The sequence below is a fragment of the Tupaia chinensis genome, unplaced genomic scaffold, assembly GCF_000334495.1.
Source record: "Tupaia chinensis unplaced genomic scaffold, TupChi_1.0 Scaffold144899_1, whole genome shotgun sequence".
NCBI lineage: Eukaryota > Metazoa > Chordata > Mammalia > Scandentia > Tupaiidae > Tupaia > Tupaia belangeri.
In genome coordinates, this window is record NW_006204759.1 from 2299367 (window position 1) to 2322150 (window position 22784).

Below are 22784 nucleotides of genomic sequence, written 5' to 3' on the forward strand. Positions count from 1 at the left end.
GGAGAGGCACCCAATATATATATGTTCTCTAGGCCTTTCAGAAAACATGGAGTGGTTCCTTTAGCAACCTACATGCAAATATACAAAAAAAGGGGGTATTGCAGACATCAAGTGAATGGGTACTATTCAAAAAGGAATACCCGACAAATGTTACCATGGCAAAACTGGTAGAGTCTACAATGTCACCCAGCATGCTGTTGGCCTTGTTGTAAACATGTTACGGGCAAGTTTCTTGCCAAGAGAATTAATGTGCGTATTGAGCATATTGAACATTCTAAGAGCAGAGATAGCTTCCTAAAACGTGTGAAGAGAAATGGCCAGAAAAAGGAGGAAGCCAAAGAGAAAGATACCTGGGTTCAGCTGAAACGCTAGCCTCTTCCCCACAGAGAAGCACACTTTGTAAGAACCAATGGAAAGGAGCCTGAGCTACTGGAACCTATTCCCTGTAAATTCATGGTATGACGGGTGTTAAAAATGAACTAAACTATGGTCTATAAAATAACATTAATTAATTAATTAATTAATTGATTAAATTAAAAACAAAACCAGATTTTTCCCCCAAAAGTGAAAAAATAAGAAACAAGCCCAGTGTCCATGCATTCTCAAACTATAGTCTAGATTACAGGATCTTGTATTCTCTTTCACATCAAGTTGGCTTCCTAAGACTCTAACACTGGTACATGGGTTAAGGGTTCCTCTGTGCTGGGTTCTCACCATACCTCTCCTGAGTTTTAGGGATGGATTCTGTGAGTGTTTATACTATCCCAGAGGTGCCCAGTCTTGATCTGCTTCTGTGTCCGTGACCTCAGGTGGGCAGGACTTCTTGGTACCTGTGCTCTTAGTAGCTCCCTCAGGGTCCTCTCCTTGCTGCTGCTGCCCCAGATAATGTTCAGCCACCATCTGGAGCTCTTTTATTGTGGGCGTGGTCCTTGTCATCATCTTCCATTGCCCTGGAAACACTGCCAAGCTGGACCGGAGAAGTGGGTTGGGGATCCAGTCCTCAACTATCTCTGGAGATGACTGGTTACTGGTCAGCGTGAGGGTGGGAGTGGTAAAGAAGGATCACTGAATCTGCTCTACTACCTTGGGGTCCAGCTGTAGTTTCTGGAATGGGACCATGAACTGGATCTTCTGGAGGCTGTTTTCTTGTTTCATGGCTGGGGTGGCAGCCACTGGGCCTGCACTGTGATGAGAGGACTCAGGCTCGGACCTGCATGCTTTCTCTCTGCTCCCCTCCCAAACAAAGTAGGCTATTAGTAGTTAAGCTTTTTGGAAGTCAAAAGTCATAAGGGGATATTCGATTGCATGGTGGTCAGTGTCCCTAACCCCTGCATTATTCAAGGTCAATTCTACTCATTAAATATTTATGGGAATAACCTAAATGGGGGCAGGTAAAAACTTGATCACCTAAGAGACTATGAGCTGCCCCCTCAGGAGAAGATTGACAACTGAATAAGCAAGTGAAAAGATAAAAATGTCCATAAAAAACTGTGAAGCCAGTTATTTAAGGCAATGTACAAAGGTATGCTCTGTACCACAAGATAAAATAGATTAAAAACAACAAAGAGGAGACAAAGAGAAAAAGATAAAGAGGTCACCAGTAGTAAGGTCATGACACCAAAATGCATGCCAGTAAATCCTTCACACTTATTAAAGGAAGTTACAAGTTTAGCTATAACCTCTGGCACAATTAAAATAAAAAGTAAATTATTCTGAATGACAAATTCATAAATGTGCACAAAGTTTTTTTAAAAAATCCTACATAACACAACTACCTCTAACACTGAAAGCAAAAATACCTCCCATGGGTTTCCACATGTAAAACACCATATAATGCAAACATCAATGCTTCCCTAGGTCTCTTTATTAGTATTTGTCTTTTTATTAAATTTTATTTGACCAGAGAGAGAAAGAGTGAAAGAGAGAGAGAGAAAGTGAGAAAGCAAACCACCAGATTCGGGACTCAAACCGCAGTTGGCCATGTGGGAGTCCAGCACCCTTAACCACCATGCCACCTGCTGGCCCTAGAATTTGTCTTACTATAGGCTGACATACACAACACAAATAAGTAAAAACACTATAGGTAACCAACATGGCACCTAGTTATACAGCTCTCTGATGGCTCTAGGCATGAATGAATGGGAAAAAAAGAAAAAATCACATGTGGTAGAGATGCTAGTGATTCCCTTAATAGATATTCAATAAATTCTGGAACAGTAGATGGAAGGCAACTCGAAATATCACTGAAGCTCTCAAAAATAAAAATATGTGGTTAATACATTTTATAGGGCCTCATGCATCAGACAGAGGATCTAGGTAGTATTTTAAAGTCCTCTGGTCTAGAGCCTAGTACACAGGAGAATAAAACTGAGCATTAACTTCAATACAAAATATTTATAAGAAAAGGCTTCCAAGAGGGGAAAAACCCAGAGTTTCCCCCTGGAGCCAAACAAACAGTCTGCAGACAGGGGAAGATCATGAGCCAAGAAAACAAGTATTCATATTCTCTCTCTTAGCCCAAACATATCACATCCGAGATAGTGAAAACAGGGTAGACGGATGAAATTCTGGAACCTTTAAGAGCAGAGAGGGATTATTGAATGATAGAACTACGGAGATACCTCCCCAAGAGTATGGCCAGAAATAAAAATCAATGTAGGAAATCAGTGAAAAGGCCACGTGGGAAAACACGATGGTCGGTACAGTCTTGTACAACATACAAGCAGCACTGTGTTACGACGTGAAGTGAGCCACTCCCAGAGTGATGGCCTCTCACTCCTACAGCACCTGCAGGCTGAACAAGGATCCAATGTGTAGGTCTGACTTACTTGGAAGTCTCTTCACAGAGTAGGAGCTGGACCTAAGGGATAATTTATAGTACACCCTCACATACACGCCAGTTGGCTGGAACTCAGCAGCTGATTGCTCCCTTGTCTAACTTGGTAAGGAGCCAAAGGAGGACTTTTCTCAGTCAACTCTCCCAGGCAGGAAAATTCTCTAACGCCAGATTCTGCCTTAAGTCTGGATATCAGGTTATTCATGAGATGCCAAAACTACATCTTTACATTGGCTTTGGACAAGTCTCTCAGGTACACCATACGGCACACCCACAGGCCTCAAAACCATCTGGACATTGAGGCCAAAGATGCCCAGTCTTCCTCTCATGTGGAGAAGAACAAGTTTTTCCAAAACATGAACATCAAAACAAACCTTTCATAAATTATAAGTCAATCTTGACAATTCTTGAAATGGGTGAACAAGCAGCAGCATACTCATTAAGTGGTTTTCTTGAAAACTTTCACTCTACCTAGGAAAAATTCTCCTGTTCCACTAGCCACTACATTCTCTCACAATTGTTGATCCTATGCCATGACTCTAGTCTGTTTCTCTAAGAGTTAGTGAAGGAGAAAAAACTTAACAAGGTGTTTAAGTAAACAGAGGAGGAGAACTTAACAAGGTATTTTGTTCTCCTCAAGCTCCTAAATGAGTAGTTCTCAATCAGAATAGCACCACCCTCCCAGGAGTGTTTGGAAATGTGTGTGGGCCAACACTGGCATCTATTGGGTGAGGCCAGGAATGCTAAACATCCGACAGTGACAGGCCTGCATAATGAAGAACTGGCTGTCCAAAAAGGTGATAACACCCCAGTAACAATCGATGGCCTAAATCCAGAACCTCAGCATTTACTGCCTTCACTATTCCTAGCTTCTAGAACGGTGCTGGTCCAACGTTTTATATAAAGGGTCAGAAAGTAAATAGTTTAGGCCCTGCAGGGCACATACACCTCTGTCACAAGTGGCTGCACTGTTTAAACAACTCCTTATGTAAGACTGTTAAAAATCATTCTTAGCTCACAGGCTACTGGCAGTATTTTTGCCCACCCATTCTAGAACCTTACCTGACTCTTTCCTGTTAGCTTATATTAATTTAGAGATACTGATTAAAATAAAATGTGGAGACTATTACAAAAAGCTCTAAAAATGAACATTACAATTAAAAATATTTTAATTTATTATTATTAATTTTTTTTTCTAAATTTGACAAGAGAGGGAGAGAGAAAAAGCAAGTTTGCCAGGTCTGGGACTTGAACCACATTTGGCCATATGGGAGTCCAGCACTTTAACCACCATGCCACTTGCTGGCCCCTGTAATTACAATTTTAAAGAATTAAATAAGAGCTTTAGAATTTAGCCTTAAAAACCGAAAAAGTGGGATATGTGTTTGACATCTTATTAAACAGTTCTCTGACTACCTCTCCTTCTCTGCCCCTATGCATTCCAGTTCCTTCAGGTTTTCCTCTGAAGGTTCATTTTGAAAAAGTCCTGGAAAGAGCAAAGATTATGCCTTTGCCCCCTCCTCTTCAGGATATATTTCTTCCTATTCACATGCGTGTGTCACTCAAAATCTCTTTATGATTATTGCTGCTAACATTTTCTAAAATATCTAAACCAAACCAAAGTTTGGAAATTCTGACTGGTATCTGGGTCCTGACTTTCCGGATGGTAACTTAAAGTCATGTGGGGTGGAAAGTGGCCTGTGGGTAACACAGAATACACACATGCACGCGAACAGGATATGTTGGTAATCCGACTTCCTGAGACCTGGTGAGTTGTGAGAGTTCTCATCAACACCCTTGGGGAGTATGAAAAACCTTAAGATTGGAAAGGCTGGATTTTTAAGAAGTATCCATTTGTAGAATTAGATTTCTGGCTAAAGAATAGTAGGAAGATAGATCTTTTAATTCCTCCACCACTTACTTCGCTGAAAACACAAAATGCAAAAAAAAAAAAGTGGAGTTAGTATCTGATGAGGCTTCTTTCTTCACAGTGTGGAAGCTGGTGTTTGCAGCATGGCTTATGTCACGTCTCAAGCCCAGAAAGACGAAGAATGTGGTTTTGGTGTTTAACCAGCCTCAACTGCACCCTGGCACTCTGTTTCTTCCCCCAGAGAACTTTGCTCTGTGAAAGGAAAGAAACCAACCTCACATCTTGAAACAGAACGGCTAGGATAAAAATAAAGCCCTGAAGTGGTTTGGTGACCGAGGTCATATGGGCGTTATGGGTTTGTAGGGAGGGCCCATGTACTTTGAGAAACTTCTACTCACTGCCAACCACAAAGAGACAGACATTAATTAGCCCCAGGGTCCAGCAGTGATCCAGGCAAGCAGCCCCAATACTAGCTGATCAGGGGCTACTCCTCTTAGCACACTTCACATTATCAGTATGAGCCCTTGTATGAGAGTAATCTCTCCAACCTGTGCTCTTTGAATAACAGACACAAGCTGGTGCCTCTTCCTATAGAAGGAAGCTTACATGCACTCCCGTTGTCAAATCTTAGCTCACAGAAGAATACTTCCAAACAGCTTCCAAGGTAAAAGAGTGTGACACAAGGAATATACTGCCAACTACTTTGTAAATGTAAAGAGCTAGGGCCCTGTAATGCAGTGATTAAATGCTGTAAACTAGAAACTGGATTCTACATGGCTGACTACAGTTCAAATCCTGGCCCTGGAATGCATGCCCAGGATCCTGAGAGGATGGATAACTGGACAAAAAAGATTGTGGCATGGATTCCGGAAGAAACCTGAGTGTGGTGTGAGCATGGGGAAACAAAAGAAAATGAGAAAATATGCGACCATGAAGCGAATGCTCAGTCTCAGAAATCAGAGGCTTAAAGAAAAGGATAGATTGAAACCTAAAAAGAAAGAAAATAAAGATCCTAGCACACTGAAGTAAAGAGATGTCTCCCAACACCCTTTCTGCTTATTCTTTCAATATAATACACAGCTGGGTCCACGTTACCACATCCTGGTTGATACCAACTTTATCAACTTTTCCATTAAAGCCAAACTGGACTCAGTGCAGTTGATGATGGACTGTCTGTATGCCAAGTGTATCCCTTGTATAACTGACTGTAATGGCTGAAATTGAAAAATTGGGGCAAAAGTATCGAGTGCCTCTAAGGATCGCTAAGGATCCAAGATTTGAACGATTACCATGCACACATAAAGGAACCTATGCGGATGACTGCTTAGTACAGAGAGTAACTCAGCACAAATGTTACATGGTGGCCACAGTGGACCGAGACCTTAAACGAAGAATCCGGAAGATCCCAGGAGTTCCTATCATGTACATTTCTAACCATAGATACACTGAGCGGATGCCAGATGATTATGGAGCCCCTCGGTTCTAATTCTTAAAGGACAAAGTTCCTCTGCCTTTCTTTGACCAAATATCTCTGTTGCCAGTTTATTAAACATGCTGTTTGTCATGAATTATTATTCTGTCCACCTATGTGCTGTGTAATGAGCTGAGTATGGTCAAGTACACTTATTTTTCAATGTTGTTTTGAAGAAAAAAAAAGATTGGGGCATGATGAGGCCCTACTGGAGGTCATTTCTCTCATTCTCTCTTTCGCCCCCTAACTCTCACACATGTGCCTACACCTTCTAGCATAATAACAGGAAAAAAGTAAATGGCTAATAAATGACATGAAGTCACCTCAAAGCAACCCAAAAAAAACTAACTGTATGATGTCCACCTTGCAGATATGGAATCTTGATATCCTTAAGGCCAAAAAAAGTAAGCTTTCTCTGCCAGGATGATATAATTATGAGGCAATAAAGTAATCAGGTTATCACAGATAAAACATTTACCTACTACAATACGGACTCAACCCTTCTCTATCACTGTAGATTAAATCAACGCTTGTGCTATCCAGAGAAAAGTGAGGCCAAAAGCTTTTTCTAAGGTTCATAATGGCACAAGCTCTGCAGGTGCACACCTGAAGGCTCCTGACAGAACTCTAGGAACTGGAATTCATTCCAGCATGAGGGAAGTCATCCTGCCTAGAGAAGAATGCCTTCCTAAACTGTGTTCTGTCCTATGGCTGAACTGGGGGAGGCATTAGTAGTGTACCACCCCACACAGCAGCTGTCTTCATCACTCCGGTGGTGGTGGCAGTGGCTACATCAGCAGCAACAACGCAGGTGCATAAAATACGCAAAGGGCACCGAAAAGCAAAACAAATGATGGCTCTAAAGAAAACGCCACCCACGTAGTACACTTTTAAAAAAAGTCCTGCACTTACCAAAAGAAAATTTTAAAAAGTCACCAAACAAAAATAAGTTGAACATGTAAAAGCTGCTATAGGTCACATGGCCTGAGTTTTCCACAGGTGAGGCTGTATTTCTTTGCTTGATTAAATCCAAGAAAAAAATACAGATATATCTACAGAGAGACTACCCAACATTCATGTATTCAGTGCCAAAAGATAAATTATCATTCTCGACTTCTTTTAAAAAGAATTATCTAATTTTATTTACTTTTTTTTCCCCTAATTTGCTATAGGATATGCACCCTCAACAGCAAGCAAGAGAGAAAGCAAGTCGCCAGGACTCAAACTGTGGTCAGCCAAAAACCAGCACACCACCTGCTGGTTCCCTCATTATAACAGAACCTCTAAAGATATACAAGAGATTCAAGTAGGGGCAGCATGTGAACTTTCAAGCAGAAACCACTGATCATCAAAATCCCAGAAAAATAATGCTATCATTATCACCATCTTACAGATGAAGAAACATGCTCAATCAGGTTAAGAAACATGCTCAATGGGGCCAGCAGATGGTGTAGTGGTTGTGCTGCTGAATTCCCACATCACTAACTGCAGTTCAAGTACCAGACCCAGTGGCCTGAAAATCACACTGGGTGCGTGTGGGCATGCCCGAGATCCCAGGAGGAGAATGGAGGAGAAGAGACTGGAGCAAGGCCATCCCCCACGGGGATGATTTTTCACTTTCCCTCTCACTGTCTCTGTCTCTCTCTGACAAGCACATGCACCCTATGGCAAAAACCTCTTAAAAAAGAAACAAGCAAACAAACAAACATGCCCAAAGTCTCTCACAATGAATAAAACCAGGACTCAAACTTGGTATTTTCCAAAGCCCATGAAGTTAACCTCCGCACTACACTGATTTTGACATATAAGACGCCAGACAGGGGCAGCAGGGGCACAGCGGTTGGCGTGCTGGATTCCCACATGGTTGACCACTGTTCAAGTCCCAAACCCAGTGGTTTGAAAATCACAACAAATCAATACACAAATAAGTAGATGTTAAAAAAAGAAAGAGAGAAAGAAAAGATGCCTGAGAAAATTAATGAAAGCAGGGCCAGCAGGTGACGTGGTGGTTAAGGACGCTGGACTCCCATGTGGCTGACCATGGTTTGAGTCATGAACCGGGCTGCTTGCTTTCCCACTTTCCCTCTGTCTCTTTCTCTCTCTCTCTCGTTCTCGCTCTGTCCCTCTCTGGCCAAATTAAAAAAATAAACACATAAAGTTAAATAAAATAATTCTAAAAAAGAAAAAAAATAATGAAAGCTATCGAGCTTCCAGCCTCCAGAAAGATATAACAGACTTGAAAGCTATCATTCACAAGACTCTCCTAAGTCCAATAGTAATACAAAATAAAAACAAAGGCAAATAATCCTGTATAATATGCCTGCAATAAATTAAGAAATATAATCATATACATATCCACATAATACTTACATATTAAAATATTTTTTTAATTAAAATGTTAAAAAAGGTGGGCCAGCCCGATAGCCTAGTAGTTAAAGGAGCTGGATTCCACATGGCTGACCACAGTTTGAAACTTAGCCCTAGTGGCTTGAAAAACACTCTGGTCGTATATACATGCTTGCCCCAAATCCTGACAGAATAGAGAAAGAGGAGACAAAATGTAATCACACCCCACTTGAGGGTGCTTTCTCCCCAATTCCTTCTCTGGTGAGCACAGGCACCCTCTAATAACTGAAAAAAAAAAATTTTTTTTTAAAGGTTATCATTTCTCTGTGACATTTCTTTCAACTCCTATTCCCACCAACCTAGAAGTCAACCCTAATGTTATAGCTTAGAAAATTCTCCAAATATAGCCCAGCTTTTTACTTTTTTTTTTTTTTGAGAGTTTTTTTTGCTATAGGGCGCATGTGCACGCCAGACAGACAGAGACAGACAGAGAGACAGAAAGCGAGAAATCACCCCCCAGGGGGGATGGACACGCCGCAATCCCTTCTCCTCCATTCTCCTCTTGGGATCTTGGGCACGCACGCACACGCGCCCGGCATGAGTTTTAAGCCACCGGGTTCGGGACGCAAACCACAGTCGACTACGTGGGAGTCCAGCGACATAGCCATTACGCTAACTGCTGGTCCCAAATATAGCCCAGCTTTTGAAACGAGGTCACAAACTTGCTATGCCCAGGATGTCTCAAATTAATCCTCCATGCCCAAATTTATCACTAGTTCAAGATGAGTCCTCATTAAATGGACCCTTTTAGACTCAATCTTTCAAAATAATTATCAGATCAAATCAAAATAATTATCTCATCTTCTTGAACTTACTCTTCCCTATTCATGTGGCTTGAGAAGTTTCATTCTACACATGAGAGAAAAGGCCTTCAGATATCACTCTAATTGTTCTACTTTGAAAAAAAAAAAAAGAGAGAAAATAAAGATAACTGTGTTGACCTGAAAAATCAGAATACCACTTTCCCAATCAGATTCTGGGTTAATAATTAGGCATAGATTTTTTTCCTTAATATTCCAGGTTAATGGACATTAACATTCCCAATCTAAATGCTGTGCCTGGCCCAGTCACTGTGGTGCAATGGTAACACGAAGTGCCCTCCAAGGCTGGAGGCCATATGGCCAACAGTGCGTCCTAGACCTGGTGGCTTGCTTTCTCACTTTCTCTCTCTCTGTGTCTCTGTCTCTCTGTCTCTCTCTAGTCAAATTAAAATAAATGAATGAATAAATAAAATTAAATAAAAAAGGAAGGAAAAAAAAAGCTTTGCCCTATTTAATCCAAGCCATTAGCAATTCATTCCAACAACCAAGATGAAAAGAGTACTAGTATATCTGAATTCAGAATGCCTGAAGTGGCTCAGCATAGGTGGTACAGTGAAGTCAGTAGCACAATGAACTGTAGTGCAGGAGGTGGCATGGTCAACTGTGGCTTCAGATCACTGCACACCAGGTGTGTATATATATGCCGAAGATCCTGATAAACTGGACATCTGAAAGAAGTGGGTCATGGCATGGCAATACCCTGTGGAGGGTATGTCTCTCTGTGTTTTTCACATGCTCACGTACATACCATCATTTAGTCAACCTCCACCCTTACAATGTTTAATTCTTTTTTGTCAGAGGTCACATGAGCTTGGTTAGAGGAAGACAGAGAGAAAAATAATAAATAACAAAGTACTCTCCATGAGGAAACATTATACTATAATCTCTTCTCCTCTATCTCTTCCTCCTTTTGGTATTTTTGGAAACACATGCACATGTCCTCAACACGTTCCTCCAACAACCAGGTCTGGGACTTGAACCATCTAGGATTCAGTCATGTGGGATCAAGGTGCCTTAAACACCAGGCCATGGAACCAACCCGCCTACCAAATTTAAATGAATGAAACAGAGCTGCTTTTGTTGAATTAACAATGCAGACATGACAAGTGAACAATGAGAAATTCCAGAAACAGAATCAGTTCCGCAGCACAGCAGTACTGTGCTGTCCATAGGGACAGATTCCACATGGTTGTAAGCGGTTCAAATCCCAGTCCCAGAGGCTTGAAAAATACACCAGACGTGTGTAAGAATGCCCGAAATCCTGATGGGAGTTGCAGTATAGAAAAAAAAAAAAACACCATGTCTCATTGATGGGGGGAAGCATTTTCTCTCTCTCCATAACCCCACACTTCTCTCTGGTGACCACAATCAATCAATCAATCAATCAATCAATGAAAACTCTAGACACAATTTCCATAATCCAGAAGTATATCATAGGAAAGCACCCTGATGATCACATCCCAAGCACACCACAGCACCAAACAAGAACATGAAGCTACTGGAAAGGTCAGTCTCTTTCTACTCTTCCAACTGTCTCATGTTATCCCCCAAACACCACAGACTGAGGTGCCCTGCAAGCCCTTTGCTATTAAATACCTTCTCTGACTTTCTGACTTTGTTCATACTACCACTATTATAGGGAACATCCTCCCACCCCCCGCTCACTGTGCTCAGTTACTTCCAGGCAGACTTCCAAATTCCTTTCTCTTTCCTTTCCTCCCACCTCAACCTATCCATGTCTTTGCCAAGACTGATCCTTCTCAGTGCTTCCATAGTACCCAATATATACCTCTCTCACCATATTCATTGCTATATTCAATTCCATTATTCATGGATTTTTTATTTGTGAATATGATTTATCACTAAAACTTATCTGCAACCCAAAATCAATACTCACGGTCCTTTTGCAATCAGTCCAGACATGCATGGAGAGTACAAAACTGGAGTCATCCAATGTAAATATTCCTACCTAAGGTCCAACAAGACAACTCTCCACCTCCTTGGCTCAGATCATCCTTCTATTTGGAGAGGTTGTTACTATAGGGCACGTGTGTTCGCCAGAAAGGCAAAGACAGAGAGATAGAAAGCAAGAAATCACCCCCCCCAGGGAGAATGGCCACGCCGCAATCCCTTTTCCTCCATTCTCCTCTCAGGATCTTGGGCACACAGGCACACACGCCCGGCACGAGGCCACTGGGACCGGGACTCAAACAATAGTCTTCTACACAGGAGCCCAGCAACATGGCCATTATGTCAAGTGCTGGTCCCTCAGATCATCCTTTAAACAAGTCTCCTCATAGTCTATTTAGTCCCACATACTTTTTTCTTTTAGGTTTTTGCCATAGGCATATGTGCTTGCTGGAGAAACAGAGAGGGAAAATGAGAAATCACCCCCTGGGGGGGGATGGTCATGCCACAATCCCTCCTCCATTCTACTCCTGGGATTTCAGATATGTATACACACACGCTCAGCATGAATTTCAAGCTGCTGGATCCGGGACTCAAACGATCGTCAGCTATCTGGAGTCCAGCACATTAACCACTATGCGACCTGCTGGTCCCCATATTTCATATTTTTATGTTTGGTTGGCATTTTGCTGTATAAAATGGTTCTCAGGCATAGGTCTGTGTAACATTCCTAAGCAAGCAGGCTGTGATATGCCTTAAGGACAAAATGTGTGTTAGATAAACTTCATTTAGGAAGGAGTTATAGTGCTGCTGGATTTGATCTCGATGTTAATAAATCAACAAAATATTTTAAATTAAGCTGTCTTTAAACAGAAACACACATTAAAACAAAGTTAAATACTGATCAGTTGACTAAAACATTATAACCAGAGGTTTGAAGGAATCTATCTCTGTGTTTCCCTTAGGAGCAATGGTTCAGCGTTCACTCATTCAGTATTTGTACTTACTTTATAGAACGTAACTACACAAATAACAAGAACCCACCATGCCCTGAAACATTATGTTTACGTAGCCATTTCTCCCACTAGACCAGAAGTTGGCAAGCTAGGACCAAGGTCATATCCAACCTGTAATCTGTTTTTGTAAATAACATTTTATTTGAATACTTTATTGAATGAACTATACTAATTTACATATTACCTATAGCTACACTTCAGTACTACAATAGCAAAGCTGAGTAGCTATGACAGAGACCAAATGGACTACAAAGCTTAAGATATTTACTGTCAGGCCCTTTATAAAAAAAAAAAAAAAAAAAAGAAGAAGAAAGAAAGAAAAAAAATCAGTCCAATTAAAAGATGGGAAAATGAGCTGAAAAAAAAAAAAAAAAAAAAAAGCCTAAGATAACCTCAATCAATGCTAGTTTAGTTTATACATATCACATGACAGAATCCTTGTTTCTTGTTTTTTTTTTTTTTTTTCTGGAGAGGTTTTTGCTATAGGGCACATGCGCTCGCCAGACAGAGAGAGACAGAGAGACAGAAAGCAAGAAATCACCCCCCAGGGGAGATGGCCATGCCACAATCCCTTCTCCTCTCTTCTCCTCTTCAGAATCCATTTTTTAAAAGGAGGCAAATACATTTACTTATTGGGCAGACTATCTCACAATTGCAAGTGTTGGATCTTAATTGAAAGCCTTGTAAAGATCATTTCAAAAATATAGTAGTAAGGTTTTTATTTACCTAGTAGATACAATAAGAATATACCTTGAGGACAGTGGAAGACCATGTTAAGATTGTGTGTGAATGGGTTTTGCAACTGGAGATAAACTTTCTAGCGACAGAATCATATAAAGATTCCAAATGAATTCAAACAACTTGGAGAGAAGCTATTCTCTGGAAGATTCAGGAACATGGCTCCAAAAGGAACTGTGAGATAGGAAGGTCACCGATGTTGGAAATCATGTAGCATTTGATAAAATTATTTCACAAAATTCAGCTGTGGGCATATTTTATAAATTCATATTGTTTTATCAAATATTTCAATTTAAATGTGTATAACTAAATTCATAAATCTAAGTATTCATCTGAGTATTTAATAATACATGTCTCAACCTCCAAATTGTCCTACTCGCCTAAAAAAAATCAAAATCTCTGATTTGGGAAAATGAACTGACATGTGTCAGGTTTTACATTACCTTTCAATGTATGTAATATATGTATGTAATCATTAGCTCATGTATGTAATCATTAAACTTTCAAAATCACATATTAAAGTTAGGTGATTTTCCTGCTTAAAAAAAAAAAAGAAAGAAAAAGCTGACTGATCCACGTACTAGACAGACTTTAAGCAATCTGAAAAAATAACAATTTGTACACATTTTAAAAATTATTATTATTTTTGAAGTTTGCTATTGTATGTGCTCACTTGACACAGACAGAGACAATGAGAAAACACGCTGTCCCCTCAGGGGGATGGCCATGACAGTCCCTTCCCCATTCTTTTCTGGAGATTTTTGGGCACACACAGATACACATCCAACATGTTTTTCTTTTTCTGGAGAGGTTTTTGCTATAGGGCACGTGCACTCGCCAGAAAGACAGAAAGCAAGAAATCACCCCACCCGGGGGGGATGGCCACACCGCAATCCTTCTCCTCCCAGGATCTTGAGCATGCACGCATGCAACGTGCCCGGCATGAGTTTAAGCCACTGGGTCCGGGACTCGAACCACGGTCGACTACATGGGAGTCCAGCGACATAGCCATTACACTAACTGCCGGTCCCTTTTTCTATTTTTTTAAAAGAATTTTTTATTTTGTTTATTTATCATTATTATTATTTCACATGAGTTTTTGCCAGAGAAAGACAGGCAGAGAGAGGGTGAAGGTGAGGGAGCAAGCTGCCAGGTCCAGGATTCGAAACGTGGTCAGCCATGTGGGAATTCCATCGCCTTAACCACCACACCACCTGCTAGTCCTAATCCAACATGTTTTTTAAGCTCCCAGGTCTGGGACTCAAACTGTACAGCTGGTGCTGTGAGATCTAGCCAAGCTTAACCTTCACGGTACCTGCTGGCCCTGTTGTATACATCTTTACAATCCTGGTACAACAGAACACATACACTAAACTTTAGTCTGGTTAAGTAACGGACCCAGAACATAGTCTCCTATTCTAAAAACTCTAAAAACTCTGCATTAACCTCTCCAGAACTGAACAATTCCCTAAAAAAGGATAACCAAAATATAAAATAAATAGTGTGAAGTGACAGAAAAAGGAGAAGCAAAAGGAGCAAGACTAGGCAAAGAGTATCATCTGTTGAATAAAACAAGATATGAGAGGGGCTGACATATGGCATGGTGGTTAAGGGTGCTGGACTCCTACATGGCCAACCACAGTTCGAGTCCCAGACCTGCAAGCTTGCTTTCTTACTTTTCCTCTCTCTTTTCTCTGTCCTTCTCCCATCAAATTAAAGAAAATAAATGAAATGAATAAACTCAAATAAAGTAATTCTTAAAAAAATAAAAGCAAGATATGAGACATTCAGGGTCAGCCCTGTGGCCTAGTAGTTAAGAGAACCAGATCCCACGTGGCCAAATGTAGTTCAAATCCCAGTTCCAGAAGTTAGAAAAATATACTGGGGATGTGTGTCCAAAATGCTGACAGAACGGAGAAATGGAGAGAGAACTGCAGCATAATCACACCCCACAGACTTGGGGGTAGGGGGGTGACTCCCTCTCTCTATGTCTCTGGGTGCACGTGTCCTCTGACAATTAAAAAAACAAAAGGAGAGATATGAGAGCTTAAAAGGTACAGCACAGACAGAACCCCAAAGCAGATTCAGAGAGGTCAAAGAGAAGGAAGGTTTGAGAACAGCTTAGTCAAATACACAAGGACATTTTCCTTGTCTAAAAACATACTTTCTACATACAGTACCAAACATGATTGTAGGTATAATAATCACAGTAGACTGGGAAAATGCTGGAATGGAAAACCAAATCATTCCAAAACACAAGAACTCTCTACAGTTTCAAAGACAAACATTTCCAATAGCTCCCCTTCTCACATGTTCCATCTTCCCCAAATATTACATTCAAGATGCTGATAACGGAGCGATCACCTAAAAGAATCCTCAGCAGTTCCATCAGAGATCCTTGCCTTTCAGTATGAAAATGACTTCTGATGCCGTAATATCCTTAATGAACCACTACTGACTGTTAGCAACAACCTACATGCCACTTGCCAAGAAATACTCCTTTCTGACTTCTAAAGGAAGATGAAACAATTAATGAAGAATACTCAGAACCCTGGCAACATTGATTCTGAGTGGCCTAGCTGGCATAGGTGAATTTAAATGAATCTCAACAAGACACCACTTGCAGCTGAGGTAGGATGTTCAACCCAAACCACATCTCAAGGCTGAAAACCAACAACCCACAAGCTAACCTCCTGCAACCATTCAGAGAGAGAAAGATCCAAAGCCCACATCTGGCAGAGAAAAAACAAACAAGGTGGGATGTTACCATCATTACTAACCATCACATGAAGTAAAACTTTCTGTTTACTCATGAACTTTAGTAGTTTGTGCTAGAAACTCCCTAGGGATGGTTTAAGGAGTAATTCTGATCAAGATTAACCATCCAAAAGACAGTTGAAATAACAAGCAGTACACAAAAATATTTGTTACACAAAAATATTTAAGTTACTGGGACCAGCAGTTGGTGTAATGGCTATGTCATTGGACTCCCATGTAGTTGACCGCGGTTTGAGTCCTGGACCTAGTGGCTTAAACACACATCGGGCCCATGTACATGCATGTCCAAGATTCCAAGAGGAGAATGGAGGAGAAGGGATTGCAGCATGGCCATCCCCCTGGAGGATGATTTCTCACTTTCTGTCTGTCTCTGTCTTTCTGGCAAGTGTACACACCCTATAGCAAAAAAACACTCAAAAAAAAAAAAATTAAGTTACATAGGACATACATCTTCATAATGGAATATCATACAACTACAGTATGAACATATTATGGTGAGATATTCTTAGACAAGTGGAAATATAGTCAGTTCTGCTGCAATGCCTGTTTTGAAAATGTGAATTTGTGGTTGAGGTAACTGGATACACTATGGCTAACTATGCAGTCTGAGCCCAGGACCTGGCAGCTTTTGAAAAACACACCATGTGCATGTGTGTGTTTTTCTGTGCCTGAAATCCCAAGAGGAGCATGGAGAAGAGACTGCAGCATGGCCATCCCCTTCGGAGTATGCCTTCTCACTTTCTGTCTCTCTGTCTGTCTGTCTCTCCAGTGAGTCCACATACCTTATAGCAAACTAAAAAAAAAAAAGTGAATTTGTTGACTGTGATCAATGTATAAGGAAACAATTTGATAATAATGCATACTTTGTACTGCTGACATGTGATTTTATTCCTAAGAAACCCAAGACAGGGGCCAGCAGATGTCATAGTGCTTACGTTGCTGGTATCCCACATGGCCGACTATAGTTCGAGTCTCAGACCCAGTGGCTTGAAAATCATGCTGAGCACATGGGCATACATGCCCCAAGATCCCAGGAGAATGGAGGAGAAGGGACTGTGGCGTTACCATCCTGGGGAGCTGCTTTCTCACTTTCCCTTTCTCTGTCTCTTTCTCTCCAGTGAGTACAACCACCCTAAAGGCAAAAACTTCTAAAAAACAAAGAAAAAAAGAAACACAAGATAAACAGAGAAAACTACATCTAGGCAAGGCCAGTCCTATAGCCTGGAGGCTAAGGACGCTGGACCCCACACAGTGGACCAAAGTTTAAACCCCAGCCCAGAAGATTTTATTTATTTATTTATTTATTTATTTATTTATTTATTTATTTATTTATTTATTTATTTATTTATTTATTTATTTATTTATTTATTTATTTATTTATTTATTTATTTATTTATTTATTTATTTATTTATTGGGGTGGGGGGGTTTGCTATACGGCGCGTACGCTCGCCAGACAGACAGAGACAGAAAGCGAGAAATCACCCCCCAGGGGGGAGATGGCCCTGCCACAATCCCTTCTCTTCCATTCTGCTCTCAGGATCTTGGGCACGCACTCACACGCGCCCGGCGTGAGTTTTAAGCCACCGGGTCTGGGATGCTAACCGCGATGGACTACATGGGAGTCCTGTGACATAGCCATTATGCAAACTGCTGGTCCCAGAAGATTTTATTTTTTAAGAGAGATTTTTTTTTGGGGGGGGGAGGTTTTTGCTATAGGGCACATGCACTCACCAGAAAGAGAGAGACAGAGACATAGAAAGCGAGAAATCACCCCCCAGGGGGGATGACCATGCTGCAATCCCTTCTCCATTCTCTTCTCGGGACCTTGGGCACGCACGCACACATGCCTGGCGAGTTTAAGCCACCGGGTCCGGGACTCGAACCACGGTCGACTACATGGGAGTTCAGCGACACAGTCCTTACACTAACTGCTGGTCTCCAAGAATTTTTTTTTTTTTTAACATAAAGAGATTTTTGCTATAGGGTGTGTGCATTCGCCAGAGACACAGAGAAAGACAGAGAGACAGAAAGCTAGAAATCACCTCCCAGGGGAATGGCCACGCTGTACAATTCCTTCTCCAGCCTCCTCTCGAGATTTTTAGCACAGAAGCACACGCATCCAGCATAAGTATAAGCCTCTGGGTCCAGGACTCAAATTGAGGTTGACTACAAAGTAACCATTACACCATCTGCTGGTCCAGGCCCAGAAGAACTTTTTTTTTAGAGAATTGTTTTCATTTTATTTATTCATTCATTTTATCTTAATTTGACCAGAGAGTGAGAGAGAGAGAAAGTGAGAAAGCACGTCTCCAGGTCCAGGAGTTGAATCATGGTCGGCCATGTGGGAATGTCCAGCACCTTAACCACCATGCCACCTACTGGTCCCAAAAATTATTTATTTATTTTTATTTGTTACTATTATTTAATTTTGACCAGAGAGAGAGAGAGGGAAAGTGAGAAAGCAAGCCACCAGGCCCAGGACTTGAACCACAGTCAACCATGTGGGAACCCAGTGCCTTAATCACCACGTCACCAGCATCTCCCAGAATAATTTTTTTTAAAAACCACTAGTGGTTAAAGGCGCTAGATTCCCACATGGCTGATATCGGTTCAAGTCCCAACCTGGCAGCTTGCTTTCTCACTTTCCCCTTTTCTCTCTCTGGTCAAATTAAAAAATAATAACAACAAATGGAATTAAGTAAATAGTTCTTAAAAGAAAAAAAAAGTGGACATGTGTGCTTGCATGCCCCAAATCTTGTCAAGATGGAGAAATGAAGAAGGATTACCACATGACCACACCCCACTGAGGGGTACTTTCTCCCTTTCAGTCTGTCTCTCTTTGGTGATCCCACACACTCTTTGGCAATTAAAAATAAATAAATAAAAACTGCACCCAGGGACCAGCAGGTGGTGTGGTGGTTGAGGTCCTGGACTCCCACATGGCCAACCATGGTTCAAGTCCTGGACCTGGCAGCTTACTTTCTGTCTAATGAGCTCTATAACAAATTTAAAAATAATAATAAATAATTATTAAAAAAAAAAGAACTGTACCTAGCTGAATAAAAATATACAAGAACTTACACACGCACACACGCACATTCACACCCCAAATATCCGCCAGCTACCTCAATTCACAACATGAACATGTCTGCCCTATTACAAATAGCCCTCCTTCTACCAGTTGACAGTAACTCACAAGCTGCAACCCTTTTCCATAAAAACATTTCTACAAGCAAATTTCATGTCTTTTTCAAGTAAAGTGCTATATTTAATGCAGTAGTAACATATGTCTTAATCATTTAGCATGTATGAAACGGTACAATTGTTTTTAATTAGATTTCTCTTTTTTTTTTTTTTTTGCCATAGGGCACATATGCTCACTGGAAAGACAGAGAGAAATGGGAAGTGAGAAATCACCCCCAAGGAGGATGGCTACGCCACAATTCCATCTCTTTCAAGAAAGAATGAAAGAAAGAAAGGAAGGAAGGAAGAAAGAAAGAAAGAAAGAAATGTGACATCTCTATGGACAAGTAACTAGTCTCAAGTATCAAGAAAAGTTTCCCTGAAAAAGTGACACTTAGGGGCCAGACAATGGCATGAAGCAGTAACACAAACTTGACTCATCCTAGACTCTAGCCACACTGAACTACATGTAGTTCCCTAAACTTCCACACTTCAGTGTAGAAACACCCTTATTCATCCTTCAGCTGCAAAATGCTGCCTCAGCCGAGCCTTCCCTAACCATGTCCAAATGAAGTGTTCTCACCACATGCTCCCGTAGCCTTCCATGCTTGCCTTTATCACAGACCCGCCACACTGTATTGCAACTGCATATTTATCCTTCTTTTCTTCACATGACTGAATTCTTCCTAAAACTAAAGATCATTTTTGGTTTTTATAACTTATGTATCCCCACTGTCCACTTCTCATTAATCTGTGCATTCTAAGGAACAGAAAAAGTAAGCTGAGCCCTTGGGGCCCACACACTAAGAAAGAAGATGGTCAGCCAATGGCATGGTGGTTAAGGTACCAGATCCCACATGGCCAACTGCATGGTCAAGACCCGGACCAAGGGCTTGAAAAACACACTGGGCATGTGTGCGTGCGTGTCCAAAATCCCGAGAGTGGAGGAAAAGGGATTGTGATGTGGCCATTCACCCTGGGAAGTACTCTCTCTCTTTCCATCTCTCTCCACTAAGCACATATGATCTGTGGAAAATTAAAAGAAAAAAGAAATCGAAAGTTGTTTGTAAACTGTCAAGAATTATGGAGTATGAGCAAAAATTATTTTGCTATGTAAAGTAAACGCTTGTAGAAAAATGTAAAAAGAAATAAATGAAAGAAAAAAAAACTAAAAAAAAAAAAGAAAGAAAAGAAAAAAGAAATGAATAGGGGAAGCTGAATGGGGCCTGAGAAAGTAAAAAAGACTGTGTGGTTTCCTGGCCATATAAATGAAAAGCTATGAAACTGCAGACTTGTTCCTCAAGTTCTTATAGTTTAGAAGTAAAACCCTAAACTCATAGATGTAAATCTAAAAGAAATTAAGTTAAATAGTTGCTCAAAGATGGTATATAGGCTAAAAATGTAAACAGCTTTACAAGTAGTTTAGAAAACAAATTACCAAATTTTACTCTATATTTGACCCTAGCCAAAAGGCCGAGACATGATACCGCATTTTACTCTGTACGTTCTATAATCATTTTACTAGGAACATATTCACATACTATTTGTATAGTTAAAGATAAAATAATTAATGGAGTTAATGGGTCCAATGACAGCTCACGTGCTGAAAATGCCATCCTTGAAATGTCCACAACAGTAAAAACAAACTTATACACACACATCGCTTCTAAAAAAAATTGCCTAGTGGAAGAGTGAAATATAAAAGTTCAGTTATACATAATCTTTATGAGGAATAGTCCCCATCTAGAGACCAGCATCAATGAAAGTCAAAAACCGCTTTCTCAAATGGTCTGTTGGTGCTTCCATTTTTAAAAATTGGGTTGTCGGAAAAAAGGCATATTTTTTCTATGCAAAAAGGTATTATGACTTTTCTGACATCCCAACAGTTGGTCAGAAGAGCTAACTCAACAGGACAATTTATCTGTCTTATTCTAACAGCCTGCAAGTTTGGGGCCGTAATTCCTAGAAGAGGGCAGCAGTGAGGGACTCCACACAGCAGCAATCTAAAGCACCTTGACTTATTACTATAATACAAACGGGTAGCGCCATGCACACCACAGAGCACTGGAAATTGAGTTTCACTGACACACAATTCTGCTTCCCAAGTCATCCACAAAATGGCTAAAGACTACAAAGGAAATACAAATATAAATGGACATTTTAAATTAAACCCCAGAGGCAGCCCATGGCACAGTGCTTAGGGTGGCTGGATCCCACAGAGTCAATCTTCTGGATCAAGTCCCAGACCCAACAGTTTGAAAAACACTCCTGGTCCATGTGCATAAATCCCAAAAAATCTCCTTTAAGGAGGGAGAGATGGAGGAGGGATTGTACCTCATCATCTCCAACGAGGGGGAGGTACTTCATCACTTTCCTTGTTTTCTCTCTCATTTGATGTCTCTCTGGTGAGCTCATGAACTCTCAGGGAGGTTAAAAAAAAAAAAAATCACTAAACTCCAAAGGGAAAGTCCTATCCTATCACCTTTACCTTGTTTTTAGCAGACAACCATGTCTCCAACTTCAAAGAAAAAACACAAAACAACAAAATGGCACACCCTCATGTTCTACAAACACTACAAATTTACCTGTACCGCAGATATACTCCAGGCTATCTGCTCCCCCTCTCCGTCAAGCCTAAGAAAGAGGCATCTCTTGCTAACCCTTCCCCTGTGCTCTGGATCCTACTCCCTTCCCACCCTGGGCAAGGACGTCCCTCTGCCATCTATCTCCTTTCTTGCTTAGATCTCCAATTTATTTATCATTTTAGTTTTTTTTCTCAGACATCTAAATCAACTCTCACAACTTCATTTCCATCTACAAGGGGATATCTTCGAAAAACATCATCCCTGGCATAGACCTCTCTCCTGAGTTTCATACATCTGTTGGCCTTTGAATATCTACACTTTTAATGTTCTTCAATAGAACAACAAATTCATCATTTTCCTCCTGAAACGTCCTTGCCTTTATTCCCCACCTCAGGGAACAGACCATCAAGCATCCAGTTCCCAAGCCAGAAACCTAGGTGTCATTTCTGATTCCCTCTTCAACCTGAACTCCTCATGTCCAATCAAGTCCTTAGGGCTCTATCTTGTTGTCTTTTCACTTCTCTCCATCTTCAAAACCATTTCTCGGTTCAAGTCATTCCCACGTCTGATGTGTATGACTACAGGACTTCCTAGTCTATTACGAGTTTTACTCTTCTTCAAACTTCACAAACTGGCCAGAGGTATATTTCTTTCTTTTTTTTTTTGGAGAGGTTTTTTTTTTTTCTATAGGGCATGTGCACTCACCAGAAAGACAGAGACAGAGAGACAGAAAGCAAGAAATCACCCCCCCAGGGGGGATGGCCACCCCACAATGCCTTCTTCTCCATCTCCATTCTCCTCTCAGGATCTTGGGTACGCACGCACGCACGCACACACACACACACACACACACACACACATCAGGCGTGAGTTTAAGCCACTGGGTCCAGGACTTGAACTGCGGTTGACTACATGGGAGTCCAGCGACATAGCCATTACGCCAACTGCTGGTTCCCCCAGTTATATTTATTTTTTCTAGTTTAAATAATTATTTATCTATTCATTCATTTTTTAAAAATTTGATCAGAGAGAGAGAGACACACACACACAGAAAGCGAGAAAGCAAGCCACCAGGTCTAGGACTTGAACCGTGGTCAGCCACGTGGGAGTGTCCAGAGCCTCAGTCATCACGCCACCTGCTGGTCCCCCCCCCCCGGTTCAATTTTTAAAG

General features: G+C 41.0%; 1 protein-coding gene and 2 pseudogenes across 6 annotated transcripts in view; 1 reads left to right on the forward strand and 2 right to left on the reverse strand.

The window, feature by feature from the left end:
- The window catches only part of SMG6 (SMG6 nonsense mediated mRNA decay factor), a 310391-nt gene that overhangs the window by 255391 nt on the left and 32216 nt on the right, over positions 1–22784 (reverse strand). The window lies entirely within an intron of this gene.
- Positions 660–1155, reverse strand: LOC106733768 (protein phosphatase 1 regulatory subunit 1A-like; annotated as a pseudogene).
- LOC106733766 (rRNA-processing protein FCF1 homolog pseudogene) lies at positions 5601–6274 on the forward strand (annotated as a pseudogene).